Raw genomic sequence first — 11,573 nt, 5'->3', positions numbered from 1 at the left:
CCAGGCTCAACTTCACTTCTTCATTCCCAACTCTTCTACCTTCTCCCCTGCCCCAAGCGGTGCAGGGGGATGGGGAATGAGGGTTGTGGTCGGTCCATAACAGCTCCTCTCTGCTGCTCGCTCCTCCTCACGCTGTTCCCCTGCTCCAGCGTGGGCCCTTCCTATGGGCTGCAGTCCTTCAGGATAAACCTGCTCCTGCATGGGCTCTCCAGGAGATGTAGGTCCTTCAGGAAATATCCACGTGCTCCAGTGGGGTGCTTTCCACGGGCTGCAGGGGAATCTCTGTTCTGGTGCCTGGAGCACCTCTTCCCCCTCCCTTCTTCACTGACCTGGGTGTTTGTACTGCTGTTTCTCACTTCTCCCTCCCTCCACCACTCCTCCTCTGCCTGTGTGGTGTTTTGCGCTTTCTTAAATACATTTTCTTCGAGGTACCACCATGTTGGCTGAGGCGCTCCGCTGTGTCCTGCAGCGGGTCCATCGGAGCTGGCTAGAAGCAGTTGTGTCTGGCATGGGGCAGTCCCGACCTCTTCACACAGAGGCCACCCTGCAGCCCCCCACTGCCAATACCTTGCCCCCTACACCCATTACACCGCTCTAGAGGTTTCTTTCCAGAGCACTGAGAAATGTGAGGAGAGGCAGTGAGCGAGCAGGAGAGGTACTCCTCTTTGAATCCACCCTCATGCTTGCAGACGGGCGTCCTTGCCTAAAGGTGAACTGCTGGAAGTTGAAAGGAGCTTTCTTTCCCAGCCTGGTTGGTTACTTCTGAAAAAGTAGCTGAGGAAGCAGCCCCTGCCTTCAGAAACCCAGAGCAGCTGCTCGAACCTGTAAAACCATTTTTCTGTTTGTGCCACATATGAAGTACCGAAGAACAGAGAAACCCCAGAACTTGGAAAGAATGTACCAAAGTTCTGATCTCTCCAATGGCGTGCTCTTAATATTTTGAATTTGTTGTTCTCATTTTGTGCTGTGTTCTTCCTCTCCTCACCTGCTAGCTCCAGCTTTTAGCGAGGAGATCAGTGATCTGTGTAAGTTCCCCTCCACGGTAATGCTCGCAGTACTAGTAAGCTCACTAACTTCCATTTAGCTATTTTTTCTGTGGCCAAAAAGTTTACCTACTTACTTCTCAGAAGCAAGATTATAATCTCTTACTCAAGATCACCAAACGGATACTGATGTAGGGTAAGACGTGGTGAGAAAGAGCCTGCTTATTCAGCTGACTGTATTTAATGTTATGCAAGAGTAAATTCTCATTTAAGTTAGGTGCACGTCTAACTGAATCACATGAAAGGCCTTGCTGTAGGGATTTTCTGCTTACAGAGGAGCTCACTTGAATAATCCTTCTGTGGGATAACCTGCAGGGCAACTGAATACATCTTTTTCATTATTCATGAATTTAGAAGAGCTGATCTGGTTTCTGGCTGTGCTTTTCACAAATGTTCAAGTCTCGCTAAACTGTAGTGGTACGCGGGAGGGGGAGCATCAGAGAACGAGTTTCACGCGTCAAGTGTTGATATTTTACATCCATTCAGGCCAGTCCGGGTTTCCATCGAGCCCGTACAGCTTATCCTGACTAATTATTGTTGCGTACCACAATGTGTATTGCAGCAAGAGATCCTCGATGAGTTTGAGGAGCTGGCGGAAAGTGGAAGTCCCAAGAGCATCAGCACACCTATAATCCAAGTAAAACTAGTTAAAATGTTCTGCCGCTGAGGCTAAAGAGAGAAGGACCAAGTTGCGAGATGCCAACAGGCTGGTCACAAGTTGGAAGGAATAACAGAGGCTGCGATTTGCTGCTTTTGAGGGGGTGGTGCTCTCGACTGTTAGGTCTAGAGGAGGGTCATACCAAAACCACATTCTTGTGTGCTGGTGTTGGCACGAGATACCACAGGAACACGCTGAGGCCGTTCACCCTGAACCTCTTCTCTGGAGAGAAGCAAGGCATGGGTGACTAGACCTGTAGCCACAAGGTGTTCTCAGTGTTGCTGAGGTGAGAGTTTCTTCCTATCAGCTGCTATCCTCAGATAGCATAAAGCACCCACGATAAACCTGAAAGCATGCGCTGTATATTTTGTATTTGGTGATAAAAGTGGCTTGGACAGGAAGGGATGACTTTGTGCTACAAAGCCTCTAGGTGTCTTTAGCCATGTTCTTTGAATCAAGTTTTGAGACTCATTAAGCTTCTTAGATCAGTACTCTGTTCTTCCTGAGCATATCTCTAGGGATAAGTACTGAGTTTGATCATTTCTGAGGGTAAACCAGATAAGGCAGATCCAGGATAAGAACTTTTTAAGAAACAAAAGCTATATGGCTGCAGCGAACTTCTTTGCAGGAAGTAAAACCCTACACGTGGAAGCTCTGAATTCTTTGAGAGGAGAAGACATAGAAGGGTTAGGCTGACTTGCCGAGGAGTTGGGCCAGTTCAAAATAAGCGGCCTGCTAGCTAGAAAGTTGAACATGTTTCACAGACAACAGTGACAAGAGATGTGACTTTTCAGCTAGGGAGAGAAAGGGAGTTGTCGCACCTTTCTGCCTCGCTCCACAGGCAGAAGTCAGCTCAAGACAGTTTTATTAGTAATTTCCATAGAAGCAGGTTTTCAAAGGAACACAATACCAATATCCCCCTCTTGCTGCTAACAATTTTATGTGCTTTTCCACTAGTTATTTCTTTATTTGTTGTATTTTTCCTCTTAGTTTCAGTTGTGAGTTGTCTGGAGGTAGAAGTGCTTTGCTAAGACTTTGTGCAGTGCGTTGCAGCCAGGAGCTTTCATGATACATCATACAGCTGTTACTGTAAACAATAGAATAATACTAATTGCCAGGCGTAGTATGGACTCACAAATACAGGTCTTGTTGCAACTGTAAGCAAGTGGGTCAAGTAATTAAGTAGTTTTATGGGCCCATCTAATTCCAGGGATGTCTGTCACACCCATTCACTTTAAGAGAAGAAAACATCTATGTGTTTTATGAGAAATGGTATTTTGTCTGGTTTTGCACACAGAGTGCACAAACTCCTTCAGCAGAAGTCTTCCACCCCTTGATGTGCCTATTTCCATGTTTTTAATTTTTTTAAAGGAAATTTACCACTATTTCCCCACATTTGCTCTGTAACTGCTGCTTCATACAGTTTTCTTTTAGGCCAGCAATCTGAATACTCTGAAAAACAACCCAAGTCTTCTCTGTAAGATATCCGTTGTACTTGGCGTGGTTCAGCATTGGCATAATCATTGGTGTCCTTTGGTCTAGAGCATTTGCTCTCCCTCGCTATTCTGAACAAAGCTACAAGACCCTTTCATTTTGTACATGTAAGCACCATGCCTGATCACACATTGTGTATCTGTCTGACCACAGACTGAAAAGTCTTCCAAAGATTGCAAAACCAGGAGGTCATTAAGGGAAATCTGTCCAGTAAATTAGGGAGAGGAGCGGTAGGGAATAGATTTACAAGAAAGGCTTGGGTAGTCTATGCTTTAGTGGAGTGTGGAGAGAGCTGTGCCAGAGTGGCAGTAGTAAAAGCAGCTCTGCATCGAATAAATCATCCATCCTGTCGACAAAGGATGATGATATTTTACATTTGACTAGATTAAAAATAAGAACGCAGGTTAAATCTGTAACCAGTAAATTGAACTTGCCCAGGACTAGTCTCTGGTACTGAGGGCAGATGGTGCAAGATGGGCCAAGTTCAAATACGCTGTGCTTTTGTTCTCACTGTAGGGTCGCCGAATCCAGCGTGCCTGTTGTGAATGGCCCCATGTCCATGCTAATTCCTGATCTGTATTTGTTGCTATGGGCCAGAATTGTGCCTCGTTTAGTCTTAACAATTTGCCAGTGTAGACGTCCATGATTTAATTAGAAAAAACCTCTATGGCTGTCATTAGTTGGTGTAACCACTCATGCGCTCAGGAAAGTTTACAGCTTGGTAGCTGCCAATTCCTCACCTTCCACAAAATGCTGGCATCTCCCTAAATTTATTTTTCCCCACCAAATTGCTGAAGGTTTTTTATTTTGGGGCTTTTGACTGAGTATGTCTTAAGGCAGAAGAAAAAGGAAGTGTTTTTTCTTTCTCCCCACTATGCAGATTTCCCGCCAGCATATCATTTAAGGTTCATTTATTTGCAGCCAAACCCAGTACCAGCCTAATAACAACTGCTCCAAGGGTGGGGCTGGACAGCAGGGCCATTTGGGGGCCAAATAAGATCCCTGAGTGTGCTGGATATCCAGGGGAAAGGGTACCAAAGCACCTTCTGCCTGAAAAGACAGCTGGTTTATACAGAAGAATCGTAAGCGGTTGAGGAATTGCCCAACTGTTCTGGTGAGCAAGAGCCAGATTCTCTCTGACCTTCATGGACCTAAGGGTGAATATCTGTGGAAATACCGTGGGGTACCCGTGTAGGTGCAGGCACCAGTGGTATGAGCAGATCGCCACATAGACAGAGAAATCTGACTCAAGAAGGCAGCAAGAATTAGACACCGAAGGAACACAGCGTGCAGCTCGAGGGGTTATATCCATGGCACGGATTTTTGTGGTGACAGTGCCCATTTCCACTGGTGCAGTGCAAAGGAAGCCAGACACCAATGGCCTGGATCCCATAAAAAGTGCTGAAATCAGGATTAAGGAGGAACTGAGTGAAAAATTGCAGTCTTACGGAGGCCTTAATTCTATGCTGCTTTCCAGTAAAAAATTTTCTGTTGCCTGGAGGTCTCCTCCTCCTCAGGCCCAGAATTGCCCTAGTCTGAGCAGCTTGATTCTAGTTTCTTGCCTGTGTCTGCCTGGGACTTGGAAATGGGGAATTCTGCCTGAATGATGGACAGATGCTCGCTATAAGAGGGAGCTCAGGGAACAGGATGAAATGCTTGTGGAGCATCTTTCAGTGTCAGCTCTTAGGTGAAAACATAATTTTATTCAAGTGCCTGTCTTGTGCCCCAGCACTGTGTTGCTGATGCTGGGAATGATGCAGGGTCTGGACGCACTCAGAGCTGTTTGGACAACGGACGTTTGTAGGAGCTGAGCTGGACTGATTTTTGACAGCTGCTCCCTCTGTCCCTGTGTCACTTATCTGAAAGGATCTGACTTGCCTTACTTCCCCAAGCAGCAGCAGCAGCACCAGTTCCTCTTGGATTCGTTTCTCTGCTATTTTAGTCACGGCCTTTCCATCGAGGCAAAATGAAACTGAGAGGTAGACCTCCAATGTCACCAGCCCCTTTTCTCCTAGGTCTGTTTTATTCACTTTCTAAACCATTTTTACCTCTTTGCAGCTCAGATGAATTTCTTTGAGATGTGCTCCTTATGATAAAATAAATAATACAATAAAATACTTTTGCTATTACATAACTGAAGGATGACACTGAGAAAGACGTTAGCAAAAAAAAAAAAAAAAAAAACAGAGAGGGGAAGCAAATTCGTTGAGGTGTTGCCAGCCTGAAGAAAAGAAAAGGTGCTGTAGAGTAGCACAGACAGGTCCTTGGAAAGACCTGCCTGCTGCCTTAGGAGACAACACCAAGAAGCATTCCCCGGAAGAAGTCGCAGTGCCTTGCATAAAGCAGAAGGAATGCAGTGTTGTGGTCACTTCAAAGCCAGTCAGTGACTCTGCTGAAATGCTGCTGTTGCTCATCAAGGAGCGTGGTGTGGGAAAGGAGAATTTATTTGCCTCACCTGGAACTGGGAGCCATTCTACTGTGCTCTCATCTCGGTCCAACAGTTACTGTAAATCAAGTTCCCCCTCCCTGGATTCTCAGAAGGTGAAACTAAATCAAAGTGAGAATGGTCTTACTGGAATAGGGTATGTTTTCAGGCCTCTTACACATTTCATGGATGAGACGTGAGTATGTGCTGACACGGCACAGAGGATATATCCATGCTTCTCCTATAACAGAGGATTTCCTAAGCTAACTCAGACCCTAGTAACATCTGGCTGCAATAGCAGTGCTCCTCTCACAGGAAAATGCCTTGGCACAGCATTTTCCTGCGCCAGCGAAGTGCTAACATGGCCAGCATGTCGTGCTGTCTCATGCTAGAAAAAAGTTTGTGTGTCTATGACTGAAGCAGAGCCCCACGGCTACTTAGAAGTGTAACAAAAGATTGAGAAGTCCCTGAAGTAGGAAAATATGATGAGATGATGTGATGAGCAATTGGAGAAAAGTGTTTGCATCGTTAAGCTGAGGCTGAAACAGCCCTGAGGAAGTTGATGGTACAGATGGAAGCACACCCCAGATCTAGACCAGCATCCTGAGCAGAGGAGCATCTTTCTTCTCTAACCCTGAGAGACACAATGTTGGAGACAGACTTTCTCAGGAAGGATGAAGTGCACAGAGAAGGGTGAAGAGACACCCTGTCTGTTCCCTATAGTGAAGAAAAATTTGATTATCTTACGTTTCGTCAATTTATTAGTTAACAGCACCACTCATCAACCTTCCCTCTCAGACTCTGCTTAACGTGGAGGACCTGGTTGCCCCAGACTCCCCTCTAAATGCCTTCGAAGACACCTAGCTCTCTCTCCTGGTTGAATAGCACTGTGTTCGCTGTAGCAGGGCTCCTTCAGCAAGTCCCAGCGGTGAGGCACGAGGTCTGTACCAGAGTTAGACAGGTTGGACCTCCGCGACCCCGATCCCCAGGATTTCTGTATTTGACAGACTGATGGGAAAGCAGAAATAACTACCAGCATACCCTACACACTTCCTATTTCAAAACTGCTTTCTGGCTAGTTAATACATGTGCTTCCCCTTTTAAAGAGCTAATGTGCACAACTGCTGCTTCAGCCGGTGCTGGCTGGAGATGGCCATGACACTTCCCCAAGTCCACCTTCCAGTTGCTCCTGCCAGGAGATGGGAAAATCCATGAACGGCCCATCTACTGGTTCTGGATCTGGCCTCTGATGCTGGGTCCAGGGCCTGTCTCCACGATGGTCTTGTCTCAGCGCTGTGCTGAGTGCTCATCAAAGGAATCTGATGACCTTACTCTCATTTTTTCCCAGCAATTTTCCTCACATTTTTGTCTTCCCAGATCTCCTTTCCACAGGGAAACTCCTCAGGCCACCCTACCCCATCCTTTCCTCTCTGAGTTCCTGCGGGAACGCCGCTCACTCCTACCTTCCCAAGGGTTCCTAGCTTCCACGGCCACACCTTTTCCCTCTAGCTCTTCCTCCCCTCTTCCTCTCCTCTTCCTCTAGCCATCTGCCACCAGCGGTTGTCCAGAGCCTTCGACATTCCCTCCTTCACACCTTACCTGCCAAGAAGGCAGAAGGCACACCTCGGTGCCTGCAGCTTTTTGCCTCCAGTCGCTGTCTCTCCTGGGCACTCGCCTCAGGCTCAAGTACTGCCCTGCTCTCTATCCCTGTTCCTCCTCCAGAGCAGCAACCCGAAGAACTCTTTATTTTCCAGCACATATCACATGAATTAGCCTTTGACTATTACTAAGAGACTTCGCTTTCTCCGTGACTGAAATCCCCACCGCTCTGCCAGCCACCCTTTCACCACTCCTCCCTTCTTCCAACTTGACCTGACTGCCAGTGAAGCCTGAAACACCTTTCAACAACTTAACTATGACTCTGTTTCCCATTGACCCTTGTTCACCCACAGAACTTCCCAGTCCAAGGAATTCAGAATTCCACTCAAGCTTACAGGAAAAAAACTCTTTCCGATGGTGTAAGACTGTGCTAGCTCACACTTTTGCTTCCCACATCCTATTGAGGGCAGAACACAAGCACGTGCTTTTTTTCTCAGAAAAAGGAATTGATTGTAAATCTTCAGATTTTATAATCCAGGGAGTCATACCTGCTCTAGATCTAGAAATGCCATTTACCTTGAAAAAAATGACACTTCTTTGTCTTCAAAGGTGGGCTGTGACCACATGTCCTTAGGGCGTTATTTGCCAAGTCAACAAGTCCATAGATGGTTCCAGTCTTTTATATGCACTGGGTCTTATCGGGAAAACAAATGCTGAAACATGCCAGCACCTAAGGGCAGATTTCTCAAACAAAACCCATCATCCAAATTTGACAGCAGATGGCACCAAAATGTACCTGCTGGTCCTGCCGCTCTGCTGTGTCATAGATCATTTCAAGCACTGCTCGTGCAGGGACAGGGGACGGCTGGTATTTACTCTTGGCCGCTAACTCATCCGGACTGACCAAGGATGTTGTACAAAACCCTGTCTAATGAACAGACGACTTGTGGCTGCACAGGACTTCTCTCCAGAGGTCTGCCTGAGTCAGGGGAAGGAGGAACAACAGGAAGGTTGCTGACACTGAATCATTTCTCTTTCCACCCCAGTGAAATAAAAGCTGACCCAGGGATTTCCTGCTTTTTGCAAAAAAATCTTTGTCCCCTCCCTCCTCTCTGCTAAGCAGGCATCAGTAGGGGGGGGGGGGAAGAGGGGGGGTGTTGATCCCTGCATTTGCACTATGGCATGCATTGCTACAGCATTTGGCACCTGGGAGTCACAGTGTGAGAAAGAGGTCCCAGGGTCATGCTGAGGCTGAACGGCGCGGGTGCTGCTCGAGCAAGAGGCTCTGGCGTGGCATATGACCCGCCATGTGGGGGTTCGTGCACCGGGGCTGCAGGAAATTGTGAAATTTTTACCTAAGCTTGAGCTTCTAGTTACGTGTGATGGTTGTAAGCTGCTTGTAGAAACCCCGGGTGGCCAGTCTGGTATTTAATGGTCAGCTACGTGCCTGCACAAGTAGGTATGTCGTTGTGCCAGGTCCTGGGCTTCTCAGCCACAGGCAACTGGACACTGAAAAATAAGACACCGCTGAAATTTTGCCCTGTGCGCTGCCCGAGGACTTTGCCCTAAGCCAAGATGAGGGGCAAGAAAGGAATGAAGAGGGGTGTGTTTCGCTTGTTGGTCAGAAAGATGTGCCCTGACCTCCCAAGGGATTTGGCACAGTTCACAGGCAGGAATACTGAGGAGAGCAGTGACTTGCCTCTGTTCACCACCTCCTTCCCCCCCTGCTTCGAGCAATAAAGCAGAAACCTCAGTTTTCCTCTCGTTGTGAGAGGTGCGAGATGCTTGCCTAGCTGGACTCCAAGAGATGGCTCAGTGTAGCTGGCACAGGAGATGGGGCTGTTGCAGGTGACAGGAATAGCCGATAAAGTACCTAAGCGCGCTGAGACCAGCGAGAGGATAAAACCGGGAACAGAGAGAAGCGTGAAAAAGCAAAAGCTCAGAACAGCAGGAGCAAGTCTGTTGGGAGTTTTGTAAATCTGATGGGGCAACACTACGGTGCCGTTAAGCACGGATCGTTGCAGGTTTTTTTTCCTGTGGTAAGCCTCACTTCACTCACATCTTTCCTGTGCTTGCCTAACGCACGACTGGGCTGTGGCATGTGGTTGCTTCCTGGGGGAAAGACACGCTCCAGAACGGATCAGGCCCAGCCCTGTGTGTTGGCCTAGAAACCCACCTGTATTTTACAGGCACAAAATGCCACGGGTGTAGCCACACGACCAAGGAATGCAGGGCATGCTCCTCCGTCATTGTTTTTTCCTCCGTAAGCAATGGGAGAGGACGTGCCTGTCAGTTATTAGCTGTGGCCCAAATCCTCCCCACTGGCTGGGCAAAAATCAGTGCCGTGGGTGTATGTCGCTCACAGCTACCTTATCCTCTGCATCCAAAGGGAAGAGCTCTTGGAATGTCTCGCTACGCCATCCGTAGTACCTGAACCCTTAAACCACCTTCCAGTTGGCCGGAGCAGCAAATTTAGAAAGGACTTGCAATAAAAACGTTCCTTCCCCTCTAACCCTGCCTGCCTGTACAGGTATGGCCACACGCACACACACACTCGTGTTTAAAGGTGCAGGGCCCAATGTAAAACCATCAAGAAATGCCAAGTTTAACTTTGGCTGAATTACAACCGCTTGTGTCAAATCGGGCCACATCTGAGAAGCGGGAATGTTGTGTATTGATCACCCAGGAGCAAGCCATTGCTGCTCTATCTAAACATGATGTGAAAGTCAGAGTTATATTTTTAATGATCTTTTGATAAAACAAGGTAATCATTTTTCTTCTAACCTCACCGAAGCTTTGTTCTCTGCCTCCATGATATACAATTTCAAAATCCCGAGTTAGTGGGAAGATCAAACTGAGGTCCTCAGCACAAGCTGGCTGTAATTTTAAGCTTTTCCAGTCCTCTATTTTGAGGGACTGTGTATGCACAAGCTTTGTACATAGGCCATCCCATGTAAAATATGCTGCCTATGCTCCAGCATGTGGGTCAGATGCCTTAAGTTACACTGCAATAAATACTGCTAGTAAAATGTTCAAGTATAGTTTTAGGGGTTAGATCTCCTCCAACACTAGCTTTATGTTTAAAGGTGTGTTTGGAAGTGCCCTGGGTGAAGAGGGAGGCAAATAAGGCTTGGAGACTTTCACAGAGGAGATGAGAGAAGCGTTAGTGTTGAACTGGAAAGCTGTGGATTCCCAAGCAGCAGCTTTGTTCACATTTGATCATAATTTTCATTTCACTCCGTCCCAGAAACTTCAGAAGAGGACTTGCTCCGTACGCCTTGCTCTGCAAGGTAAGAGAGACTGTAAGCAAGTCAAACGGTTTAAACCTCGATCGTGTCACACCGTGCTGTTATGTGTAAAAGAAATAAAAAAAACCCCCAACCCAGTTTCGCAAAGCTTTCAAACTTCACGGGAAAAGAACCACTAGAGGGGGCTGGTTGTCCATCACTTAATTTCGGTTTCTGCACTGCAGGCGAAAGTACAGCGATGCTGTCTTGGTGCCTCAATACCACTGCAGGTGTGTGGGCAATGCAGCCCTAACAGACACCACCAGCGTCTGCAAACACTCCTCACTGTAGCAGTAGCCACATAAACTGCAAAACCTGCCCAGAACCCAGAATCTTAACCTCAGCGATGTTGCCTTGCTGTGTTCGTGCTGCTCTCTGCTCCCGAGGTGAGTCTGCAGAGCCGCCCCGAGCTGGAGGTGAGCAAACGTTCATCCCAAGGCAGCAGCGACCACACGTACCAGCAGTTGTAGTGTCTGCAGAACAGCTGGACCATGCTCTGGCTCCTCATTCTCACATCTCCAAGCTTGCCTGCCTCTCTTCCGATAGTCCCTCAACTCCTTTTGCTAGTCACGTTTTGTGAAAGACACGCCGAGTGCCAACTCTCTCTGCTGCTGCCAAGTTAGCAAGGCGGAGAGTACGACCTTCTGCCCCTGGAGCCCAGCGGAGAGGCTGGGAGTCTGGTCCAGAAATCCTGAATGCATTTGGAGCTCTTTCAGTCTGGAGACACTTTCTATTAATTAGTCCTGGGAAGCTTTACAGCCGTTCCTAAAATAATGGAAGAAATTGCTTAAAGGTATTCCTAGAGCAGCTCAACGTTAGCGAACATCTTTTCTTTGGAAGACACAGGGCTATTGTTCCTTAAATGTGTATCGATTCAGGCAGGAGCTGACACATACCACCTCCTCCATGCCAGCCTGGCACAGCCCAGCCCTCACTTGGAAACCAGAGAGTGAAGCAGTGCAACACTTGAGAAAATAATAATAATAACAACAACAACATCAATTTGCATGGAAGACAATGTAACTGCAGCTCACAGCTCCTCCTCCACCAGCCAACTCCAGGCCCAG

The 11,573-nt window shown here is 47.5% G+C and overlaps 1 protein-coding gene across 1 annotated transcript in view; it reads left to right on the top strand.

The window, feature by feature from the left end:
* CPB2 (carboxypeptidase B2) overlaps nt 1–11,573 on the top strand; it is a 277,528-nt gene that overhangs the window by 159,992 nt on the left and 105,963 nt on the right. The gene's annotated exons all lie outside the window — the stretch shown is intronic.

The sequence above is a fragment of the Harpia harpyja genome, chromosome 4, assembly GCF_026419915.1.
Source record: "Harpia harpyja isolate bHarHar1 chromosome 4, bHarHar1 primary haplotype, whole genome shotgun sequence".
Taxonomy (NCBI): Eukaryota; Metazoa; Chordata; class Aves; order Accipitriformes; family Accipitridae; genus Harpia; species Harpia harpyja.
Note: the sequence above shows the minus strand (reverse complement) of the source record. Positions and strands in the feature narration are given on the sequence as shown.